At 45.6% G+C, this 25,031-nt stretch overlaps 1 protein-coding gene across 15 annotated transcripts in view; it reads right to left on the minus strand.

Annotated features, from left to right (window-relative positions):
- Positions 1-25,031, minus strand: part of SLC8A1 (solute carrier family 8 member A1) — a 151,450-nt gene that overhangs the window by 73,685 nt on the left and 52,734 nt on the right. The gene's annotated exons all lie outside the window — the stretch shown is intronic.

Here is a 25,031-nt window from a genome sequence, read left to right on the forward strand (position 1 = left end):
TTCCTGGGGAACTTTCTGCTCCTCTCCTCAACCCCTTTTCTGTATTTTTTCCAATTGCACCTGTCACACAGACACACGTGCAGTAAAAGCGTTGCTCAGTTTCAGAAAGAAAAAGGCACAGGAAATCCCTGGGGAAGCCATGCATACCCTAAGCCATAGCAGGAGCTAAAACAAAGTCTTTTCTAACACTTCACCAGGGAAAACCCTCAAACTTTGCTCCAGTCCCTGCTGTATTGCTGTAGTGTTAGCTCTAGTGCTGCAAGGAAAACAGAAACGATGTATCCAAGGGGTCAGCTTAAGGCAAGAAGTCAGCTAGAAGCACAGAAAGAGGGGATCTCCTAAGATTAGGTATTGCCTGACAGTTAAATTTGACATTTTTTGACAGTTTTTTACTACCCTGTTCTGGTGTTGTTGCTTTTTTAATAAACAACAACGAAAGTCATTCTTTTGGCAGGTGCATGGAACTGCATTTTGCCATAAGAAATGGTTCAGCATGTGCTACCTGAGTTTAAGAGCAAGTGTAGTGGTGTCTTTAATACACTGCACAGATACCTTTTTTAATGGGAAAATTCACTGAGGTGCAAATGAGCAGAGAGCAGATGGTGCTGGTATAAAAAGATCCCTCTCCAGTTCCCATGGACAGGGCTTTCAGCAAGTGGACAAGTCAGGCCTAGGTTGCTGGCCACCTGCCCAGGTGGGACATACAGAGGTACATGTGAAGATGGGGCAGTTCAATCCTATTCTTGGCCCCACCACCACAATCCAAGGAAGAGAAACAAGAGTGTAGCATGAAAGCAAAAAGTGACCACGATCCCTCTGCCTCCTTGTTTCGTGTTGTGCTGACCTTTAATAATTGCAGACAGAGGAAATAGGCTGGTCAGTTTGCATTAGAAAGTCACTGAAGTGTTTGGTGCTTTCTCCCTGCTTATCAAATCCATGCCGCTTGGATAAGCCCAGTGAGTGAGTAGTGCTACAACCTACAGCCTGAAATTTTGGAAGTCCATTTGCACATAGCTGGAAGCAAAATGTTGATTAATTTGTTCGATACACTCTAGAAAAAAATCTGCTCAAATAGCATCAGTGAGCTCAGGCAGATTATACATTGCCTTGCTCATGACTGTAAATACTGCACTCCATGTCTCCCTGCATATTCTAAAGACATCTCCATGGGTTTCTGCTTGTGTGGAAGAGATTTGTTTTAATATTTTTACCAAGGAATGCATATTTCATCTGCACGGTGCTTGCAAGGGAAGGATTTTTCGTTTTGAAAAGCCTCTGCTGTGAGGGGAGCAAGCGTGGATGATACACAGATGTGCAATTGCAATAAGCCAGGATGCTGCAGCTACCCTCAGACATGATTAAAAATGCACAAAACCAAAAAAAAAAAGTAGAGCAAGATGAAAAATGGAGCAGCAATGCCTCAGCGATGAGGAAAACAAGGCACAAAGCATGGTGCCTCTCGTCACTGCAACCGTGAATGTGCCAGGGGCCAGCCGAGTTAGGGCAGAGAAGGACCTTTAAACAGCAGCTGCTGTTAATTCAGGGTGACCACCTCTCACCATCAGTATCCAGGCTTTTACTGATCAGGGCTGGTATGGCATTAACATCAAAGGATCTTGTATCTGTATTTGTATCAGCAGACATTCAACAAAATATGTGGATTCCTCCAATGCAGGATGACAAAGCTTTAAGGCACTAGGACTTGCTGATGGCCTCTCATGCAACATTAGCGGCTGATATCACATTTTCTCTTTCCGTCTAGGGCATACACTTCAAACTTCAAACAAATTTTGACCATGAAGGTAACATCAGATTCAAGCTCCCTGGCTTCGAGTAGGGATCTGAAGATGAGAGGAAGCACACAGAAAAGAGCAATGCTGTGAAAACACGGGGGTTCAGTCTTTGAAGCCAAAAACACAGGAATGTGCTTGCAGGGCATAAAATCCATGTGCATCAAACTGCAGTTATCCTGAGACACTGCAAGCCAGCCCATTCACCCAAGGCAGCTAAGTGGAAAGACCTAACAGAAATATAGTGTAACTCACTCATAATGCTACCAGGGAGGGATTCAGCTTCAATGGTGATATGGTTTGCCAGTGTTCAATGTGCCAACTACTAGCAAAATGCTGAAGGCCTATGCCAAAAAGGGGCTCTTTTGCTCCTCTAAGACCTCTCCAGCTGTCAGCACACTGATCCCCTCTTGCCTTGCCAGTGATATCTTTGCAGGTTGCAGAAAAGCTTGCAAAGTCCTCTGTGAACTGGGCTTCGCAGAGGATGCCTGTCATGCGTCACAGCAGTTGCTGGGCCAAGGCGGTGACTGTGCTCTTTGCAGAAAACCAGATCTGAGGTCTGGGATAACATAGAAAGGATACAGGGATCTCTTGCCTGGCTGCCAGGGGGCGGGTGGGAAGCAAGCAGCTCTGCAGGTTCACAACACCACCTGACCACCATCAAGACCTTTAGTCTGACTCTGCTGAGCGCTGACAAGGTTCCAGAGCAGCATAAATGCCAAGCAATGCAGCTGGAAAGAGTCCAGCATATTGCTCATTGGTGCTTACTCAGGTTTTTCACTGAAAACACTGTTTTTATTGCACACTGTTGTGAGGCAAGCAATGCTATTATACAGAGAGGAGACATGAAACACTGTCAACACTTCTCTTCTGCAAGGGTCAGGACAGAGCTCAACATACTCAGAGCTCCCTCCTAATGCAGTCTCGGACACCTCTCTGGTGAGCTGCTCATGGCTGAGCAGGGTGGCTTGGCTTTCAGTTCTGATTTCAACCACTATGCACAAGCAAGACAGAGCATTGCTCCACGCTGGAGCATCTCCAGGCTTAGATCAGTATGCACTGAAAACCACTGCTTGTATTAAGCAGGGCCAGAAAACCCACAGCCGCCTCCTCAGTTGCAGCAGGAGAAGGAAAGGTCTTCTGCTTCTGCACAGCAGCTGTCCTGCAGTATGTCTTCCACGTACTGCCAGTTTATCTAGCAGACATAATCTGCCTGATAATCTCCTCATTCATCACTTATGCCATGGTATTTGAGTGTCTTGCAATCTTCACCAGCTGCAATGTTGGGAGCTGCTGCTACCTGCTGGGAGCCAGCAGGGAACTGATGGGTATGGTGTGCATGAGTCCTGATGATGGGAGACATCCCCTCTCAGACCTTACCCACCAGGCTGACCAAACCTCGCTCCCCCTGCTTGCTATGGCTGGCTGCAGAGGCGCAAACCACTTCAACCCTGAGGTAAGCGGGAAGGACGGGGAGCTTGGTTTCCGCCCCTCTTTTCTCCTAGATGTGGCTGACCCAAAGCTGTGCTACACAGCTCTCCTTTTCTGTGAGAAACCACGCACAGTGCCTGGCTGCAGATGTTGGGTAGCCACATGCCCCACCTGGCCTTCCAGCAGCCAGCCTGTGAAGGGAAAGCTGAATGGCACTCTCAAATGCATAGCCTTCTGTCTGGTTGCTCAAAGGAGGTCTCCATCAAAGGCCAGGCACTGCGGGCAGAGCACTGCAATGACAAAATATTTAGTTGTTGCATCTGCCTCTTGTTTCATCCCTGTCAACTGGCATAAACAATCAAATTAAATTTATAAGGGCATTTGGTGGAGGCATTTAGGTTCTTATCTTGCTTTTAATAATTCATTCAGCTTCCCTCAGCTCTTGCAACTCAAGCCCTCATCACTTCTCTCCTCCTGAACAAAACCTGCTGGGAGCCACCCCAAGATCTCTCAGCGTTGTCTGGAGAAATTAAAGGGGCTTGGGCTAGTGCTGACTATGAGGACTAAAGGACTGATAAAGGCCCTCTATAGAGGCAAAAAGAAAACTGATATGTTCACTTGAGCTCATCATTCTTAGTTAGCAGCTCCAAGGACGAGAGTAACCAAGATACACCTGCTGCCACCACACTTGGCCACACCACATTTGGTGTGGGCATGCTGACATAATTCTCTCCAGGCCCCGGCGCCCTCCTGACACCATCATGGAATAGAGATGTGCCACCATGCTGTGGCCCCCAGCCAGGTTGCTGCTCTGCTAATGCAGTAGCCACCATGGAGGGAGGGTTTTATCCCATGATGCCCTCATCATTTTGTTTACTCCACCAAGTACTGGCTTCACAGCAGGGAGAAAATCCCCGTGGCTGGGAGACAGGAGCCAGGCCAGGCCCCATACCACTCTGCCCCCTGCCTAACTGCAGCAGAGGTGGTACACCATGTAGGCCTGAGCAGTTCTCACTCCAGTTCATCTGGAGTGGAGAAACCCTTCAGCACATTCTGCATCCGTCAGGACGCTCTCCCTGCTCCTTGATTCTGATTTATGGTCTTCTTGTCCAGCTGCCAGAGGAACCCTTTATACTAGATAGCTTTTATCTCAAAATAAGCCCTGGAAAAATACCACAAGCTTTATTTGTCATTTGCTCTGGGAAAGTTTTGAGCTAATAAATAAGGTGAACTTATTTTAAAGGGCAACAGCTTTCCTGAAAACTTAAACTCGGGGCTCTGACAGAAACAACAATACCTCCATTGCACATAAGCTCAGCTCCTGCAAAATTAGATTTCTCAGTCTGCAAAGAACAAGACTTCGCAGATCAAATTGCTTCACACTCATGTAATTAGCAATTATCTCCCTGGTAGAAAATGATTCCCCTACACAATATTTGAGTGAATCATAACCAAGTGCATTTTTAAAATTGTTTTTTTTTTTGCATGTGCACACACACAAACACAGAAGCACATAGGGATCTTGGCCAAGTTCACCCCTTTATTCTGCTCTTCATTTCAGTGCAGTTAACAGTTCTCTGATTTTAAACCATAGGAGACTTCCAAGTGTCAAGGTTGGTTTTAGCAACCCACTGACAGTAAAGGAAAAGTTAAGTATGGATTAGGGTCATGGTCCTGCTTCCAGACGTGGTCAGGACAGGAGTCCTGAGGACAGCTGAGTTCCCACAACAGTTTTGCTGAGCTGTTTACAGTGCTTGGACAAAGAGGCGGAAGAATTAACTCCTCTATGGAGTTGCAGACGTGCAGGAAGCAGAGTGTCATGCAGAAAAAGGTCCCAGCACCATGAGCTCAATTCCACACCATTGTTTTCACATGTTTTCACAAGGGCTATCACGTCCCTTGCCAGAGCTTGCTTTTGCCTAAACCTCATTAGAGCAGCAGCCTTGTGAGACACTCCTCCAAGAAAAAACATAATTATCCTTATTCTCCTGGTCTTGTGGGAGCAGGCATGGCTTTTCAACAATTTCCCAGATGGAAAAGTTGGCAAGATGAAAAAATGAATGGGCCTCCGTAAATTCACCTAGTGCTATTGGCCAAGATTAAGATGAGTCCCCATGCTTAGGATACTAACACAACCATGAGCATTCAATGCAGGCATTAAAACAACATATATCCACACTGTATTTCAATGGCAATTTATGAAAAGCTGGGCTTCAAAACCATTTAAAGTCTTGAATTTGTTCAGCTCCCAAATCAGCAAGAAAAATACGAAGAATGGTAGCACATGGTAGCATAAACCAGCCCTGCCTCCATCATCCTCTGAAAAACACAGCCTTAGGGCTTTGGTCTGATAGAGAGGGGTTACATACACTTTGGATCTCATCCAGGAGTCCTTACTCACCTCTCAAAGGCAAAATCCCCATGGTCCTGCAAAGCAGCATGACTCTTGTACCCATGAGAGAAATGCAGAATGGCAGCCAGCCACAGGAGGGTTTTTGCTTTCTTTTCAGACTGGCTCAGATGGGGACCTGTGGGAGTAGTGGAAAGCTGCCCGCACCCAATGAAGAAAGCAAATACAGCTCTGGCAGGCAGGACTGGAGGGGAGGGTGCTTGGAGCAGTATCACACCACATGCAGAGCTGTCCCCAGATCTCATTTGTCTGCAGCCTGCACCAGCCCTCTCCTATATTATTTCAATACACAGCTTGACCAGGATTCCTTACTTCTGGCTGCCGTTGACACTTCTGCTTGCAAAGTGAATGGTTTACAGGGCAGTTAGTGCTTTTTTGTTGGAATTGGTTTCCCAGTTTGAAGGGAAATGTGGCTTTATTGAAATGTAAGAATTCTGAATTCCACCCCCAACACAGGCATTGCAATACTGCTCTGGGATAAAAAAAAGCTTATAATCTGTTTTTATGCTCTCTTTCCTGTCTATATTATTTAACGTTGTCTAACAATGGCTCAGTAACAGCATGCATGATACAGTCCATTTCTCCTTGCATGGTGAACCAGAATTTGTATAAAACTATTAAGAGAGCAACTCCTCATGTTGAATGAGACACTACATTGTGTCTCATTGCTACAGCAAAACATTGCCCCCTTAGCTTGTCATCTGGTAATTTGTCACAAATTTGTCATTGAATGTGAAGTTAGATTAATTTGTTTTGAAAACTTCATAAAAAGAAGGAATCTGGCTCCTCTCAAAGAGGGTCTAAAGCTGAAAGGGTACAACACAAGGCAACCAATGCAGCATCGTGTTCACCGAAGAAGCTACCACTGATCTTGTTTCAGGACATAACATGGCCAGATGTCGCCACTGCTTTATTTGAAACTTGCTTATGTTGTTCCTGGCCTCCTTGAAGATTCCCAAAGATGCTGTCCACTCTCCTCCCCTGATGGAGGCTGTCTGGATCTGCAGTGGTGACATCACTTCATGGCCCACATGATAAACAAAGCGTCTGGCCCAGACCCTCCATGGACAGCTTTGTTGGCTTCAGTAGGCAGTGGTTATTTACACCCGATGAGGAACTGGTTGTTCGCTCCTGGGTGGGTTGCAGGAGAAGGAATTAGATCTAATTGCGTGCTTGCTTATTTGGGTTTAGGTGCATCGAGGTAGGCAGTTGCTGTGTGGGACAGACGGCCAATAGCCATGCAGGACGGTGCAGCTCTGAGCCTTGCATCTGTTCAGCCTCATTAGTTTGCTGGCAGAGCAATAACAGGCCTTCGACATTCTGGCTTCCTATTCTGCCCTCAGCTCACATGTGGCACAAAAAATTTCCAACTTTTTTTTCAGTATACAAAGTGGCTTTGTGCAGTAACCAGATTAAATTTGGAGAGAGTGAGCCATCAGCCAGAGGCATCTGGTGTCAGAGCAGGAAATTTGAGGATAATCATCTAAGAGCACTCTGTGCAGCACTATCTCATGCATAGTTCAGATGGCTTCAACGGGGTCTGAGCCTCACAAAAGGATGGCTATGAAAGCCAGTGATCAATAGTAAAGAGATCTGAGAGAGGGTGCAGCTTTAAAATAGCTCAGAAGTAGAAAACAAGGAGGAAGAATAAATGGTTAATCTTCAAGATAACAGGTCCACCAGCAGTGTGCTATACAGTTGCACTGGAGGATATAGAGGGCTTCATAAATTCTTTAACAGTCTGAGAATAAAAGCCCATAAACACATACACACATCCCTCTATATATGCACATACGTATACACATACAAATATGCATATATACATGTATATGTATATTTGACTTAAGCTCAGAGAGAACTGCAGGAATCTTCAAAGGCATCCAAGGAGGGTGAGGGAGAGGGACAATGAAGTCTGAAGAAAGTAATGCAATGCAACACATGCATTGATGGGGAAAAAAACCCGAATGATTCCTACACACCCTACACTGTAAATCAGCTGTAGCTGCTCATGAAAAGGACTTCACAGCAGTCAGCCAGTGACAAACTCTGCTCTGGTATCAAGAAAACAAAAGAAACACTTGGTCATGCAAACAGTAGATTGAATAAAATAGTATCAAACCAGCATGATGACATTCAGTAAATCTGCAGTGAAGGAACATACACAGTTTCCATCGTTCCACTTCAGAGAGAGGGAACACAAAGTAAGAGGGGGACGATTAAGAAAGGGCCACAGAGATTTCCACAGTAAACCAGGCTGCGCACAGTGGAGCCTGTTTATATATATCTTTGTTTCACTTAAAGATAAAGCAATATAGGAAAGGTCTGCCTGACACTTGTCACTTATCCTTCCTTGACACAAGAACAAGTGATCTCTTGGTGAAATTAAAAAGCAATGGATTCAAAAGAAACAAAAGGATTGTTACATCCTCACATAAAGCACAGCAAATTGTGGTATTAACTGAAAAAGTATTTTTGAGGTCAGGAGATTAGTGTGATTAAAACAGAATCAGTCATTTAAGGGGAAAACAAAGTTACTTTAAATGAAAATTTATAAAAAAGCATGTAAGTCCCCGTGTTTCTATGAGGAGCTATCAACAATATGCTTTCTCATGCAGTCCAGGTCAAACAACTAGGAAAAAAGAACTGGTCCAAAGGTGCTGGAGAAGGTTCATAGTCCCAAAGCAGTGACACTGGAAATGGTGCAGCTCTCCCATCACCATGCTGTGTGTCCTGAGCCGAGTACATATAAAGGGAGATGCTAGCTTATGGCATGGGGTCAGGGATACAACAGCCCAGCACCAATGAGATTATTACTACAGTATCTTCCAAATCCCATGCCCACCTCATGGTTCTTGGTGGGCCAGAGAAAGGTTGCAGACTGGCTGAGGACTGGAAAGCTCACCTGGCAGAGTGGACACACAACAGGGAGGCACCTTTCTGCTTATTTGCAAGACCTGAACGGCCAACAGTTCAATTTGTGCTAAGAGGAGCGTGTGGAATCCAGACCATGTGTAAATGCATGCAAATAAGTAAGACGAACAAAAAAAAAAATGCTATGTCTGCAGACAGAAAAAAGAGTTGAATTTACTGGAAAAAGGGGAGCAATTTAATTCCCTTTTCTCTGGATCATATAAGACTCAGTGTAACCTCACGAAGAGGGTTTCTTCAGGCTCCCAGTGGATAGAATGTCATCCATCAGCTGTTTTCATCTTATTTCCCCATCCTCCCTCCCTAGCTTGACTCCTCCAAACTTTGTGCTTTACAGCTGCGCACTTTGGTCCGAAGAAATAGGTTTGGAAATTAAATTACTGCACAATGCAGAGGGCAAGCAGGCAGCTCAGAGTGCACTTCCAGAGATCACTTCCAAAGGTCAAGTCCTCCTGGCCTTTCCTATGGAAAACTGCTCTCTAAACCTGCTCACAGCCTTCTCCGACAGGTTCGGAGCCTGCAGCCAACCACTACCCAGTTACACACCTTCCTCCAGCTGGGTTATCCTGGAAGGACTGCTCTGCTCCAGGGAGCTTTTTTTCCCTGTCTCCTGGGCCCTGATGGTGTTGCTCAGAGTCAAAAAGTGACAATCCCTGGGGAAACATCAGCAAAGTGGCTGTTCCATGTCAGTGATGGGGATACAGAAAGGGATGGAATCTCCCCATGGTGAGCTTAGCTTTACGGCAGGAATGGAACTCCGGTTCCTGGCTGCTGTGAGGCAGGATCTGCAGACTGAGCCCAGGAAAAGTACTCGCTATGGTGGGGGATGTTTGCAGAGTGAAATAGCTTCATTTCTTAGCTTTACATGCCCTTGGATACATTGATATTTTCTTTGTGTGCCACAGAAGCATCAGTAGCCTTCATTTGGAGTGGCTCTGGGATTACAGACAGGCAAGGGGCAGCATGGCAGAAACAATGTGACTCTGCAAGGTGCTGCTGTAGCTCAGCACCTGTGCTAGGCATAGGACTGAGTCTGTTCGGGCTCAGTGGGCTCTGCCCACCAGGCCACGCTACCTCCTTGCTGCAAAGTCCCTGGTGTACTCTCCAGCAAGAACATCAGTAACTGCAGTTGCCTCAGGACTTCCCAGCCACAGAGACAAAATTGAATCTTGCCTGGTACAGAACATGTACTGAACATGAGAGGAGTGACAAGATCCATGCAGTTTTCAGCTGCTGCTTTGTTTTGGAAGGCAGTGTAGTTCACCAGATGGAGGAGATCCATAGTTGTCCCCATTTTCTGCGAGATGGCTTGTTTGTGGAATATCCAGCACAGTAATCCATCACAGTTACACCATGTCCCTGTGGCCTGCAACTGGTTTAGGAACCACCTCACAGGAGACCCATGAAAGGTGACGCAGCAAGCACGTGGTGCCTTCCTGCACTGGTGTAGGGGACCCCACATACCTGATGTGATAAGGACATTGCTCACCTTTACAAATAGCTTTGCTAACCATGCCTGAGCCTGAAAGACCCAGAGCACATTTCCTTCTGCTCATCCTCGCCATCCACAGCTCCCACAAACAGGCACGGGGCAGCCAGGCAAGACAGTGTGCTGGCTGCAGCTGACAGACAGCCTGCTGCTGCTCATAGCTGTTTATCCCAGCCAAGGGCTTTTCAGCACCCATTTTTTGTATTCAACAAAATACTTATGCAAGCCAAAGCTGGAGGGGAAAGTAAGTATTCCCTGGTCCTACCAAGGCACTTTTGTGCCAAAGCCCAGGCTCCTCAACACAGATGGGCAATATCTGGAGGAAGGGAGAACTTGCACATTTTGGATTTTTTCCCCTTCCCTTTCCTCTTCATCCTGTTCACTATCAATAGGCCTAAACTGGCTTTCAGGCAATTTAAGTTTGTGATTTTTTTCCAAAGGTATCTCATGGAAATGTTTAGATTGTCTTCAGCCCCAAAGCTGCTGGCAAACACTACTACAGAGGGGTTGCAGGATTTCCTTCCTTGTCCCTCATCAGGGCTGTTTCACCAAGGGGCAGCGGGAAAGCCTCTAAGCCCCTTCACTCACTTTGCACTGCTCCTGTGAGACAAACAGCTCCTGTGGTATGGGAGCAGCTTCACCATTTGCTGTATGAGAGGAATCATGCCTGGCTCAGACCTGGTTCTGCCACTGCCCCGGGGTGGGGAGAATGGCTGCAACATGTCCTCATGTAAATTAGTGGGGCCTGGGGAGGCCCCTGGTCCCTGGAGGATCTGAGGTGAGACACTGCGCATGATTAAATGTAAAGAGAAACTTAGAGCTGGGACACCACTAGGAAAGGTTCTACATAGACAGACAGCACAGGTGAGCAGGACAGTCACACAACTGAGAACGAGCAGAGTTATCATTGCCACCAGCGACTGAAGGGTCCTCCCCATTTCATAAAACCCTGTCAGAAAAGCGTAGAAAGGGTGAGCAGTGGCTGATAGGAGGAAGGTGCCAGGGCTGAATCCAAGACACTTATCTGGGATGCACAGAAGTGCAGCAGGCCCTATCTTCAGCACATCCCTATCAATTCCCTGAAAGCTAGGGATCAGATATATAAGGTATATATATATAATCCTTATCAAGCTCTAATCCTACACTGGACTCCTTTGGGAAATAAAATCAACAACCACAAGTCTCTTCCTTTTTGGAGCAGCAGCTATAGCTTTGCCTCCCCAAGCATGTCAACACACATTGGACATGCTCTCCTATGGCCTCAGCTATCATTTCCCTCCCCGGATTTCTGCAGCTTCTTCCAGCAATGCCGATGTGGTATCCAATTAACTGATCAGTCACGGCTGCATGAACTTTGCTGGGTGCAAACTCTCAGCTACATAAATAATAAATAGGAAAATTGACATCTTGTCTCTTACGTCTCTGCTCTTTTTAATTGCAAATGCATGTGGTGCAGGCACCTTAGTGTATAGACATGCATGCACACACACAACCGCATACACGCATGGAGAAGCTTAAGTTCCTGCACTCCAGTTTGATTAACTCTGCACTTGGTTATGAGTTCAGTTTGTGGCAAGGCTGTACACACAACTAGAAAATAACACTGGCTTTAGTAGATCTAATTTTCATTAATCTTTCTGGTTCTCTCTTTGCCTCACCAAAGACAGGAACTGAGGTTAATCAGAAAAAAATGAGTCTCCTTTACAGAGCTGGTGGGAGTTCACAACAGGGCTACATTGGTTATTTTCCACATTCCCCTGAGGCCTATGTAGGAACATAGACATTTAGTCCAAACTATATTACTTGGCTAACAAGATTTACAAGCAGTTTGAGATAATGCAATCATTTCCAAAATGAAGGAAATGCATGCTCTAAAAAGTAAAGCTGGGAGGAGGGAGATAAAGGCTCATTTTCTCAAAATTCATTATGTACAGCCTGGGCTTTGTGTGTGTGAGTTTGTGTGTTGCTTTCAGACTTTGAAGACTGAATTAAGCCAGCCCTGTAGATTGTCTGCTAGCTTTTATCTGCAGCATCATTTTTCATCTACATTGGGATATTTTCTTCTGCCTCCCATGCATCTTATACAAAAAAGCAACAAAATCTAATCAGTCTGTCCACCTCCCCTCATCACTGCTGAGTGTTACTCCACACAGCCTTTGCTTGTCAGCAGTGGCACAGGAGCACAGCATGTATCAATACAAACAGGAATGCTTAGCTAATGCAATAACACTCTCACAGACAGATGCCTGCTTTGCAGTGTGTCAGATCCCCAGAGACAGCACCTGCTCCTTATTCACCTGAAACTGTAGAGTAATGTGACTAGCTCTCCAAAATGATTGATGGTCATTGATTCACAGAAATCAGGGATGGAAAAAACAACTGCATCATACTGCTGACCACCACCTCACCTATGTATACACCCATGCATGTATGTACAAGCTTTTTGCTCATGATGCAGGATGTCTCCCTAGAGCTGAGGATGGTTGGGTTTCAAATTACCCTGGTGATGGGGTTTTCGGCATCTCCCTAGGAGTCTGTGAGCTAATAAGGTAGACAGTACCCAGTGTACTGACAGTCCTTCCTCCCCAAATGACTAATTTTCATTTGCTCCATCATCCTTGCTGTGCATCCTGGTGAGCCCCCGGCCAGAAAACAATCTTGTCCCAGCTCCACCAAGCTCTGTACATTCAACATTTCTGCTCTTTCACTACAAGTGAAGCCGTCAGGCTTTCTCTGTCTCCATGTCTGTGGTCCTCCTGGAGCATGCACTGAGCTGTGCCCATGCAGACAGCTGAGGTTTCACTGCAGATGGAATAGGAAATGCAGATGGTCGTGCTGAAGGGGCAGAATGGTCAAGGCAGAGGAACTCCAGGATGGCTTGAGGACCATGCTCAGCATAGGAAAAGAAGCACTAAGGTGTGGCTGGAGCAGGAGAGTGAAGAGCAAGGGAGCATACCTTGCTCCCTCCAAAAAAGAAAGGTGGCACACTAGAAATCCTGCATGGCTTTGAAGACAAACTACCCTAATCCACTCCATATGCCAGGTTTCACGTGTGCAACAAGGTCTGATAAGTGCACAGGCTGTTTCATGTTAAATTTTCTATTTATTATTTACACAGCAAAAAAAACATGTTAGGGAACTGTTCCAAGGCAGACCCGCCGAGCCTGAGTCCAAAAAAACCCCTCCTCTGCTCCTCCCAGCAAAGCCAAGAGGACTCTTTAAAAGTCCACCAACAGCCTCTTCCCTCAGCCTCTTCTGCAGACCAGGTCTGCTTACAATCCAGTTTCCCTCCACATCTTCCTTCCTGAGCCACACTGCCGGGGAGATGTCCTGCCCTTGGTGGCTTCCAGTTTCTAACAAGATAAAGGCAGCAAGGGGAAAAGTAAAACAGTTTGAAACAGGGCAGTGCAGAGTTCTTCTAAAGAGAAGAGTGAGGCTAGAGTGGGAGCTCAACAATTCAGGGTATGGGTGCAGGAGGAGTTTCTTTGGGGCTCTGGACATAACCATGAGGGGACTGGACTGCAAGGCTGCAGAGAGGGATTCTTGATGGAGATGGTAGGAAAAGCTCCAGATCTCTTAGGAAATCCCTCTAATTTCAAGTGTTCGCATAATAGTGCTGAGTTGCCAATTAAATACAAGAGCCATTCAAGTTAAAGGTACCAGCAAAAGCCTTAGATCAAACCCTTGGCAATGAATGCTTCTTTGAAAGAAAAAAAGCATATTTCTCTTAACTGGTTCAGACTCTGGGTAAATTTTTTACAGTTTACTGTGGCAGTCTACAGTAGATCCAGGGCTCAGCTAACGTCACTGCCTGCCCACTACCACCATGCTGCTGCTAGGAGCATGGCATGGTCCCTTCTTCTGGCAGCAGCATTCTCCTACAGGTATGCTGGCTGTGCTAGGTAGCTCCAAACCTAGCCCCACTGTGCACAAAACCACACTGCTGTTCAGGGTCAGGCAGGCAGGCTGCCTCCTAACCCTTGAAAGTCCCAAGTGCCTTATTTTGGAGGTGTTGACAGCAGGAGTCATCTTTTGAAGCAAAAGTGAACTCCTGGATTATGCCACCAGCAGGCTTGTCTCCCAGTGTGCCACTGCAATCGAGACGGCTGTGACATAAACGATCACGATGGCTTTGAGGGAGTTTCGCATTAATGCATTCAGAGTACCTCATCACCTGCCTCCTAGATGCAGGAGCCATTTAGGAGGCACGACTTTTTAAAGAAATCAGCTGCAATATTTTCCCCTTGCACATATCAGTTTCTGGCAACTTCTAAAGAGAAAAAAACCAGCAGCACACAGTGCAAGACACTTTCAGATGATACCCTTATCCTCACCACACCATGATGAGCCTGACACTCATACCAACCCTTCTCCCATGTAGCTTCCATCAGATTCTTCTCCAGCACTTCAGTGCCATTCACTCCTGCACACACTTGCATTTGTTGATGAAGAAATAGAAATCACAGTTCCAGAAAACAACTGAAGAACTCCTTCGCACCCAAACATCTTTGCAGGTCAGACAGAGACTGTGCCTCCTCATGACCAACACGTGTGCTTGGCCCCAAAACACTGACATATAGCTGGGGAAAATTCCTTGTCCAAACATCACTATGCTGAAAATTTCTACCTATATATGATGGAAGCCCACACCTTTTAGCTTCCAGACACTCGGTAGTTTGCACAATGCATCTCAAAACTGCTCACTACTTGTCAGCAGGGCTGTGTTGCACTGGGCCAGCAGAAGCTGCCTGACAGAAATAAAGCAGCTCAGAGTGCAAAGTGGTGGAAGAAGCAATAGGCAAAACACTGTAACTCATCAGATAATGTAAGATATCATAAGCAATAAGCAGCAGTAGTCTACAAAGTGATTTATACAGGGCTTGATGAGTAACTCAGCTGAGCCCCTAGATTACACTCAAGACGAATAATTTCATTTCTGTCCTTATGCAGCAGCCCATCTGCAGTTTGCAAGGAACCATCCTTGCTCCTCACATCTCCGGGGCTTCAGATAAAAGGGTTAGAATAGCTGCTAAAACCAGGTAACATGAGGCAAATCTTTCACTTACACCTGAAAGAGATAAGTGATTCTGCATGCCTGATCTCTATAACCGGGGAATGAATACTTGATATGCACAGATGTGCAAAGCCCTAAAATGACACACAGCTGTGAAAAGGTCAAGAAGTATGCTGTGCTGGCTGATAGCTGGTTCCCAAATTCAAAATGAGATTCGGTCAGAGCCACTGACCTTATAAAGCTGCACTGATTTCTGCCCTGTGCAGTACTGTTTAAATTTAGGTATTCAGAATACCTGCAAGGGGGACCCATGATGAACCTGCATAATGTCAGCTGCAGAAATTACAAGTACCCACTTAGCTGACTCCACCCAGCCACCACCTCCAACACATCAGCCGTGCTTATTCAACAGAGTCTCCCTGGCTGTCTGCTCAGAGGGATCTGACTGCTTCAGCTTCCCTAATCTTACAGGATTATTCCCCAGGCTATCTCCATTCTGGCTTCTTATGAGGGGTCTCTGAGTAACCTAGTACCTACTTTGAATTGCAGGAATCATGCAGAGACACCTACAAGCCAGGGAACTTGCCTTGTTCTCCTGACATGTGGATTTCAGTCCACATCTTTGAAGTATTTCCTCTACTTGCAACAAGGAAACTTCTGCTCCACATGCAGCATGGTGTGCAGGACACATTACATCTCAGACACGTGCTTCCTTGCAGGTTCATCTGCAAGTGCACAGTAAGGCTTGTGTGGCCAAAAGTCACTTGGGTTCTCAAAGAGCACTCATAGAGTCAGACTGGTAGTAAGCCATATGCATTTACCTGGGACTGACAGACTTCTGGGACTTCAGACCCCATAGTCCTAGTTCCTCTGCTCACACATTGCAAAGGTCCTGTCTGTGTAAAAGAGTCCAACAGTCTAAGCCTAGCTCCTGGCCAAGAGACAACCAAGGAGGAAGATGAACCCCTACTGGAAATGGCATCTGTGGCTTCAAAGTCACACAGAGAGACCAAGCACTTAAAATGTAATCACCCCTAAACACTGCTCATCAAAGCAATGTTAAGTAATTAATTGCATTTGCAGCAAATCATACAGGCGTATCAATCTTGCCATGGGAGCTGGGGCATTCTTGGAGGGTGTTGAGTTTGGGACACATGTACATCTCTCTGGTGGAGCCCAGGCTATGCTTTGCAGGGGCCCATGGATGCCATTCCTTTCCCTCTTGCATGACGGGTGTGTGAGCAGCTCCCATTCCTAGGGTGGGCTCTGCCAGTGAGCTGTGCTGCTGGGTGGAGGAGCCTGGGGCTGGGGGAGCAGCTGACCACAAGCTGCCTCATCCAGGCACTCCATGCAAGGCGAGTCCTTCTAGCTGTTTTCAAGCAACAATGCACTTCTGGGCTCTTGCGAGGCAAGATGGGTTCTTGTCAAACAGAAAGACATCAGAACATAATGTTTTCAAAATGTTTCGGATCACTGCCTTGCATTTCAGTCCACTGCACTAAGGGAGAGTCGCCCCAGCTGCTGCCCACTCTGCATCTGCTTTGGCATCCCTGGTATGCCTCAGGCATGGGGATGGCAGGTCCTGCCTCACCCAAAGGAAAGCCATTCCCTGAACCTCATCTATCTCTCACATAGCACTCTGCTGCTCAATGTAGCTTAGACAACATCCTTTGGCCCCCATAAGCTCATTTGCTAGCACTTGGCAGGAGCAGGCATGCTTCAGCTGCAGATTTCACCAGTAGCCCCAGAGTGGAGCTCTCAATACCATGACACTTCAAGGTAGCCCCACCTTTCCAGCATCTCTTGCTCTAGATGGTTCAGCATTACCCAGAGCTGATTTTAAACCTTAAAGGGCTGGTTTTCTCCGTGCCACAAAGGGCCATGTAACTGCACCTTGGGATTCACCTCCTTGCTAGAGCAGAAGGGTCTGTTTCAAAGGAGGACAAAAGTGCCTGGGAGCTTCTGGTAAAACAAACAAAACAAACCAACCCCACAGCAATCAAACCGTTAATATTGGGTTTCTTAAATCCTGGGCTGCCATTGCTCCTGACTAGTGGTAGGTAGGAGCCACTGCAGCATCTGGCTGTCTGGTAGGTAGGAGCCACTGCAGCATCTGGCTGTCTGGTCTTGCCGGAGTGCGGGGTGCAGGAGAGGACTGGGCAGAGCTTGTGCTACAGCAGACATTTCAAAGCACAGCTGCGTCAGCAAGTCTGGCTGGGTGCAAGAGCAGGAGCACACTGAGCCATACCTAGGGAGCAGTCTGGCTTCCCAAAGCATGGCAAAATAACAGTACAGTCTTCCCTCCAAACTTATGAACATGAGACATCTGCGTTTTGCTGCCTTCGTCCGTCTGCTTCAAAACAAAAAGTCACAACTCTAATGGTAAAGAACAAGGTACAAACAGTTTCTCTTCACCTGAGAACCCCAAAACTGTCCAGGGAAGTGCGCAAATCCTGCTTTCTCCTGTTCTACAGCTAGTGGCTCACCAGTAAAGTGAGGCTAACAAATACTTTCTGGCTGAATGATGGCTTCCAAGAGGGCTGTGGCAAGGGAGAGTAATTCTGTTCTGAGCCACACCTCCCAAGGTCTCCAGTGCCCGGCTGCTTTCCCAGAACTTGCTTTAATGTCTCAGGAATGAAGGGAGGTAGGAAGGGAGGGGCAGACCGCAGAGACCCCTTTTCTAGGGGGCTGCCTTTTAGCACTGTGACAGTGGGCTTTCAGCTTTGAGGTGACCACAGGGAGGCAGGGGCAAACAAGTATGCCAGAGCAACATGGGCTCTCCTGTTTGCTCAGTGGTATGCCTAATCCCGCACCATCACACATTGAACACGTCAGGCTCTCCAGGTCTCTTTATTTCCTAATTTATTCTCCCAGTCAAAGACGTTGACTGTTTTGTTCCAGTATAACGCCTGTGCAAGGCAGTTTCGGAGCCTGTCCCAGCTTCCACCAGCTGGGTAATAAACCAGGATAATAATGTGTTGCAGTGGAGCAATTAGCAGGGGGAAAGGAAAGCTGAGCAAGGGAACAAGCATGAATGAGAGTCTGAGGTGATTTGTTTTCAATTTCACTTATTAAAACCACTCTGGGTACAGATTGCCTTTCCCACTTCAGTATTGCTCCACCTGCCTTGAGATCAGGGAACATGGGCATTTTGATACACTAACTAGAAACCTGGCTAATTTTCCTACCGCTTCCTCTGCGGTGTGATGAAAACAATGCAGCAGCCACAGTATAAAGCCTTTCTTTCCCCAAGACAGATCTGTGTTGCAGAGCCCCAAAGCAAAACTGTGTCCCTGCGCTCATGGTGATCTCCATTTGCGCTGGTATGCATAGGCCAATAAAAGAGCAGGGAAACATATTTCTTTTCTCTCCAGATGTCTTGCCATCAGGATCAGGGGACAGCAGGATACATGGGGGCCCTTTTGACTCACTGCTTCAGGTATGGCACAGTGAACTGCCAGGGCCGTGGAGGTATCAGGCTCCAAAAGAGACCTCTGCCCAACACACAAAGTGCCCAACTGGGAGCAGCCCGCACCATCCTCCTGTAAGGCTTCGCCCTGACGGAGAGGCTGGTGCTGCTGCGGACCTAGGGTCAGTAGGACTGCCCATGGATGCTAACAAGTCCCAGAGTGGTTACTCCAGGCTTGAGACATTACAGACCTCATGTGAGCTGAGGGTTGATGTAGTCCAGATTTTTGCTCCACTTAAGACCCCGGTTTCTGTACTGCAGAAGAAACCAGCTTTTACTTCACTCCTTCCAGCATGCAGGACCTCTTCAGAATAGCATATTGGATGCTCAGTACAACATCTCTCACCAATCATAGTCATACCCTGGTCTTCAGCATTTCCTTGAGTCATACTAGGCAGGTACCAGGGTTTGCCCTATTCTGTAGGAAATTGAAGGCAAGGACACTTTGCAGTACCAGAAGTTATCTTTCCAATAGAAAATCAAGTTGTTTCAGGGTGCATCTTAATCACTCACCAGTAGAGGGTCTGCACACCAGCCAGCATGGGATCTGTTTGTGTGGGAACCAAAAAACAAACAGGGAGTCTCCCTTTTGCACTAATGGAGACCATGAATATCTCCCTTGCAGGTGGCAAGCTGTCAATGACTCCCAAACAGGCTGCGGTCTGGAAGACACTCAAGAAACCATTGTAGTAATATCTTTATCAGTTATCAATCAGCCTCTCTCTCTCCTACCTACGTCAATAAAATGTTGAGGGCTGTTGCTGCTCCAAAGGGATTGATTTCATTCCACAACAGTTTTGCATCCATCCCTTCTCCCCAACTTGCTCAAGTGTTCTACATCCCTAAGAGTTTGTGAGACCTAATCAGCCAATTAAAAGATGTTCACGGCTAGATGCAGCAGCACCTACCATCCTGAATTTTGGATCCTGAACAGGACATGCTGCAGCAAAACCAAGTAAAGAGCACTGATTTCACCAGCCAAAGGCTTCTTTGGAGAAATGGAAAACACCTACTTCCCATGCTAAACTAGGATTTGCACATCTGTCATCAGTGCCTCACACAAGGAATTATGGCTGCCTCACTGGCAGGATTTAGAGCTGCAGTCAGCTCAGAAAGATCACAAGGCTGTATTTACTTTCTGACAGATGTACAAGTTTATCACATCGTCTCCCTTGAATATATATGCACTCGAGTATATATATATGAGGTGCGACACAAAACCCCCTAGACTGTGCCTGTAACTCATTTTATTTAACAAATTAAAAACATTAACTACAATCCCCTTCAAAATAGTTCCCTTTTGAATTGCTGAGTTGACAGCTGTATACAATGCTGTCAACGTTCAAGGCATTTCTGCAGACCATTTTCTGAAAGGTTTTGAGGATCTCTGTGTTTTTGCTTTCACATCTACTGACAAAACATGGGCTCCTTTAAGCACTGACTCAATCTTTGGGAAGTGGGAGACAGGTCTGGCAAATAGGTGGGTGCTCAAGCACAGTGATGTTGCTATTAGCTAAAAACTGCTTCACAGACAAAATATTGTAAGCTGGTGCACATCAACATTTTCTGATGGATGGTAAGAAAATATCTGTATCTGAACACGTGTCCATTCATATTGAGTGAAGCCATCAAGCTGCGTCTTGTCTCACCAGGACAGGTTAGAAAATGTTCTACAACGATCTCTTTGTCTCTCCCCTCCCACTCTTGGTTCCCAAGCTTGGTTAGTCTTGTTGGGGTTTTTTGTGTCAGACCTTGTGTATCCAAGGTGTCTTTGGGCAGAACTCCGAGAATATGACTGAGAGAATATCCTCGCCTTTTTCTGGGCAGTTAAGCTTCCTGTTCAAGCACAAAAGGATTGATATAACAAAGCATGCTGGAGAATGGGTTTCCTCGCTTGTGCAATGTATGAATTTGGCTTTAAGTTGCCCCTGTCGCCAGCTACTAATACGAAAAGCACATTACCCTGACATGTTCTTAAAGTGCTCTCCTTGCTCATGGTCACTGGGCTATATGGTTGCACACTGTGATTGTGCATCTAAAATCATGGCAGCTGATAAACTGAAGGCAGAAAAGGAAATTGGGGCTCAAGCAAAAGTCTGCCAAGTTTCTAATAAAATTCAAAAACACAGCAATATTGAAGAGCATGCATGAAGCCAGCATTTGTCTGCGTTTCAGTCTGCCTTGAAATCCCTAGAGCAATCAACCCACATGGAGGCAGCTTAAGGAATGGAAAAATCAGTCACTTCTATTTCTCATGTCTTTTTCAGTCTGCAAAGTACAATGTGCAGTGGGAAAATGAGATCCAAACCACTTACTCTGCAAGAAAAGCAATTTTAGTTGTTTTCAACTTGAGAAAACCAAAGATACCTCTTTCTAAGGTCTCTCATGACAGAGGTCCATGGATGCTTGACTAATCACCTATTCTTAAATGTGAAAATTTCTCAAAAGAGTGCACATATTCACTAGCTCCCCTAATGATACTTTGCTTCCATTGTGCACAAGCACACATGTTATGATCCAAGAAGTTAGTTCACAAGTCTAAGTAATTAAAAAATAATTTCCTCCCACCATTACAGCTACACTTTTAGCTATTTAGTGTGGCACTCCCAAGCACAGGTTTTCAGTCAGTTCTTGTTAAATATTTAAAAGGGAAGAGCCCCCTGGGCATTTGTGCTGGGTTTGTACTTGTGTTCTCCAGCTCATGGAGAAAAGGTTTAGAGCTGTTGTTCTATGGGTGAAAGGGTGGGACAAGGTGTTAAGATCAGTTCTACCATGGCAATATGCAGAACAGAGTAGGACTATGCTATACCTAGCTTCCCCTAGGTGAAAGGGAAAGCTTCTTGTAAACTCTTCATCCCAACCAGGTTATGGCTATGAGGAGGTCCACCCTACAATATGTGGAACAAGCTACAGTCCCAAGACAGGGTGAGGCATGGCAGTTGATAACAGCCTAATAGGGGGGTCAAAGGAGACCCAAGGATCCTAAGCAATCTAACCAAGATCAAGGTGAATATCTAGTGGCTGGAGATGGATGCAGAAAAGCAGGAAGCTGGGAAGAGGCAGATGGGGCTGGAATCACCCATGGCTGTGCAGAGACCCCGTTTCCCTTTCCATCTAGGACAAGCTCTTCACTGATGTTTTGACTCATATCAATATGTTTGCAGCTTTCCCCACTCTTGGAGAAGAGGAGAAAGCTCACAAAAACAACTTTCAGCTGCAGAAAAATGCGCCTCTTGGGGGCCTTAGCCAGGCTGAGGTGGATTGCTACAGAAATCTTTATGAAAAGCTTTCACTAAACACGATGCCAATGGCCCTGAGTTGCAGCAGGTATTTCCTGATCCTAGTGTTTTGCCCGACCACTTAAAATCACCACCTTGTACAATAAGACCAGTTTTCTAAACACCATAGCTCACATTTTAGCTGCTTGTTTTATCAACTGTAATATCATCTCACATAGTGTGAGAATCTAGTGCCCTACAATCAGAAATACCTTTGTTTGTGACAGTTTTGGCTCTAAATTTTGTTTCTGAAGTATTAATTCCCCTTAGGGTGGGAGTTTTTCCCAGTTTTACTTTTGTATATAAGGGATCTCAGATCCTTAAATAAAGTACTATAAATCACTGCATTTAAGTAGAGGCCACTTGCTGCTCTGGCTTAAGGAGACTTTCTTTATTTCCTCTAAATGTTCACAATTCTCTTCAGAGTAACAATATTTACTATCAGAGTTGTACAAAAATGTCTGACTAAAAGACTCTTTCCCCCCCCAACTTATCTTGCAATTCTTTGGATTCTTTCCATTTCAAGCCTTCTCTACCCTCCAAACTAAACGTTTGTATACCACCTTTTCCCCATCTATTTTTTAATATTATTTTTAATATTGTATTTCTTTTATTACTGATATTATTATTATTATTTTAGTAGAGGAAATACGTATTTCCATGTAATTTTTTTAAGTTCTCACTGCTGTTGTTTCCCACTCATTTCTTTGGCTTTCCTTCCAGCTTTTTGTTCATTTTTCAATAGTGAGATGAAATGGGAGGGGAAAACAGGAAACACTGCCCTCTCAATTCTTTTTGCTAAATAGACATTATAAAGCTGATGAAATTCTGAAATGCTACAAAGTTACTATAGCCATGGTTTTACTTTTCATTTGCCATATCAAAGATTTCTTCCCATACACCCAAGGAACTCTGGAAAAGATGAAGAGTAGAAAAAGAGAAGTTTAAGAAAGAAAGTAATTAAAGAACTTCTTCCCCAACCCTACCTGTGACTTGACAGTCACCTGTAGTCCTGATTGGAAAGATGGAATAAGAGCATTTTCTAACTTCAACACTCTGAGATTTTGTATTTTTCAATTAATTTTTCCCCCTCTTCAACCAGCTCTACCCTTCAGACTATCTAATAATTTTTCTTATTTAAAATTTCTCTAGTTCATCTTGCATTTGTTTTCAAAAATAGGGCTCAGCACTAATTATTTCTGGTTCTGGGAATAATTAACTCAGCCCTCATGATAAGCAACCTGCACCACTCCTGCCCACACAGTGTACTATGTCTTCATTTATCACATCCAAATACAGTTCCGTAATTCTTTGTGCAAATAAAATTGTAAGACATATGGCACCATGCCCTGCCCTGGTATTGTGGTTTCCCTCTGCCCAAGATATACCCCAAAGCCTTCATCCCAGTGAAATGCTGTCTCGAAGGTCATGCTACCTCCAGGATGCTTAGGGACAAGCAGTTTCCTAGTTACGATGTCTTTGTCTTCTGCACCGCGTGTCCATTGTGAGATATGGAAAATGAAACTCTGGGGCATTATCAGCCTAAGGCAACACATACTAAATTATTAAATCATTACTTCTCTGCTGCATATTGCTTGGCACTCTCAGCCAGATTAGCTCTGCTTTTTGCATCACAGCTGTACACACACTTATTACCACACAGTTTACAACCAATGCAATTGCTTGAGCGATTACTAAAAACTACAGACATGGCAAAGAAAAAAACCCCACAACTATAAAGTGATTGTCACGGGGATCAAATTATTTTTCACCCCATATCTGCTTGAATGTTTGCTTTTTTTTCTGGTTTACACACACAACTGCCCTAACCACTCTGCAGTAGCATTGCTAGGCCTCCTTTCTTAGGCCAAGAGGAAAAGCAGGTGAGTGCAAGCACAACTGACTGCCCCACAGGAAGATCCTCGCTGCAGGTGCAGCTGAGCTGATGGAAAGCAGCAGCTTGGGGTAGGATGGGTAAGAGGGGTCTTACCCATCTTAGTGACCAGCTCAGACAGGGACAGAGGGAATCACTACCCAGTAACTGCAAATTTCCATCTATTTTCAGAGCACAACCTAATAAGTTTGTCTGCATTTAATTCTGAAGCATAACACTTAACAGTCCTTTAAACTTTCTGAATTAGGAGAAGTGGAAAATAAACTCCAAAACCCTGAAATAAGGACAAAACAAACAGAAATTATGTTCACAGAAGCCTCCTGACACCACTCAATGTCCTGTGCTGTAAAGAAAGATAAATGCTAAAATGTTAAACTTTCCTACTTCCAGTATGTGTCACAGACAGAAAATCCTGGCTTTGCGAGGGAACACCAGTGACACACTGTTTTAGTCAACTATACGGTGTGTTTCTGCTGTCCAGTATCCTGCCTGTCCTGCCTGATACAGTTGTGCTCTTGTGTGGACCAGCAAATCGATGCTCATAAGTTTTCAGAAAGCCCCATGTTGCCCAGGTATATGGCTTAGGACTTCCTAGCCATGAGAAGCTGCCCTGATTTTGTCCTTATAAAGCACATTAAGAGACACAGACTGACTAGGAAGCAGGTGCTGAGCAAGATGAAACACCCTCAATGAATTATTTCAAACAGACCATGCCCCTAAACCATGAGCTTCTGCTTCAGGTTTGAAGCACTGTGTGGAGAGCTGAAACCAGCCTCTCAATTCAGCAATATATAAAGCATATTAGAAAACCTATGAAGGTCACTGATTCCCCCAAGAAATGCTTGGTGACTGAAGTCAGCAGGAGAAGGCTGTGGGCAGGACGTGGTTACCGTTTTTCTCCTCCCAGCAGACTCAGTCGCATCTGTGGGGTGCTGAACTGCAGAAAGCTCATCCTAAAGCCCACTGGCTGGCAGGGGAGCTGGAGCAACGATGCATGCCAGGAAGCTCCCATGGGCTGGTCCCAGACCCTTGTGCTTCCAGTTCCCATCTGCAAGGGCAAGATTTATGGTTTTTCTGAAGTTTGTACAAGGTCCGCAAAGTCCTGTGGCCAGGATGAGGTATTAGCAAGTGCTGGCATGGTAAATCTAAGACAACTCTCCACAGCCAGTTCTCTTTGGCAAATTGTTGGTGGTTGGGTCTCTGCAGGACACCTCTACATGGCTGACTTTCCATAGGGACAACTCTATCGGAAGAGCCCCAAGTGCCTGGCAGTGAATGGTCTGGCTGATGCCACTGACCCTTCCCCTCTGGTACACACTGAGCTCTGC

This window comes from Cuculus canorus, chromosome 3 (genome assembly GCF_017976375.1).
Source record: "Cuculus canorus isolate bCucCan1 chromosome 3, bCucCan1.pri, whole genome shotgun sequence".
Taxonomy (NCBI): Eukaryota; Metazoa; Chordata; class Aves; order Cuculiformes; family Cuculidae; genus Cuculus; species Cuculus canorus.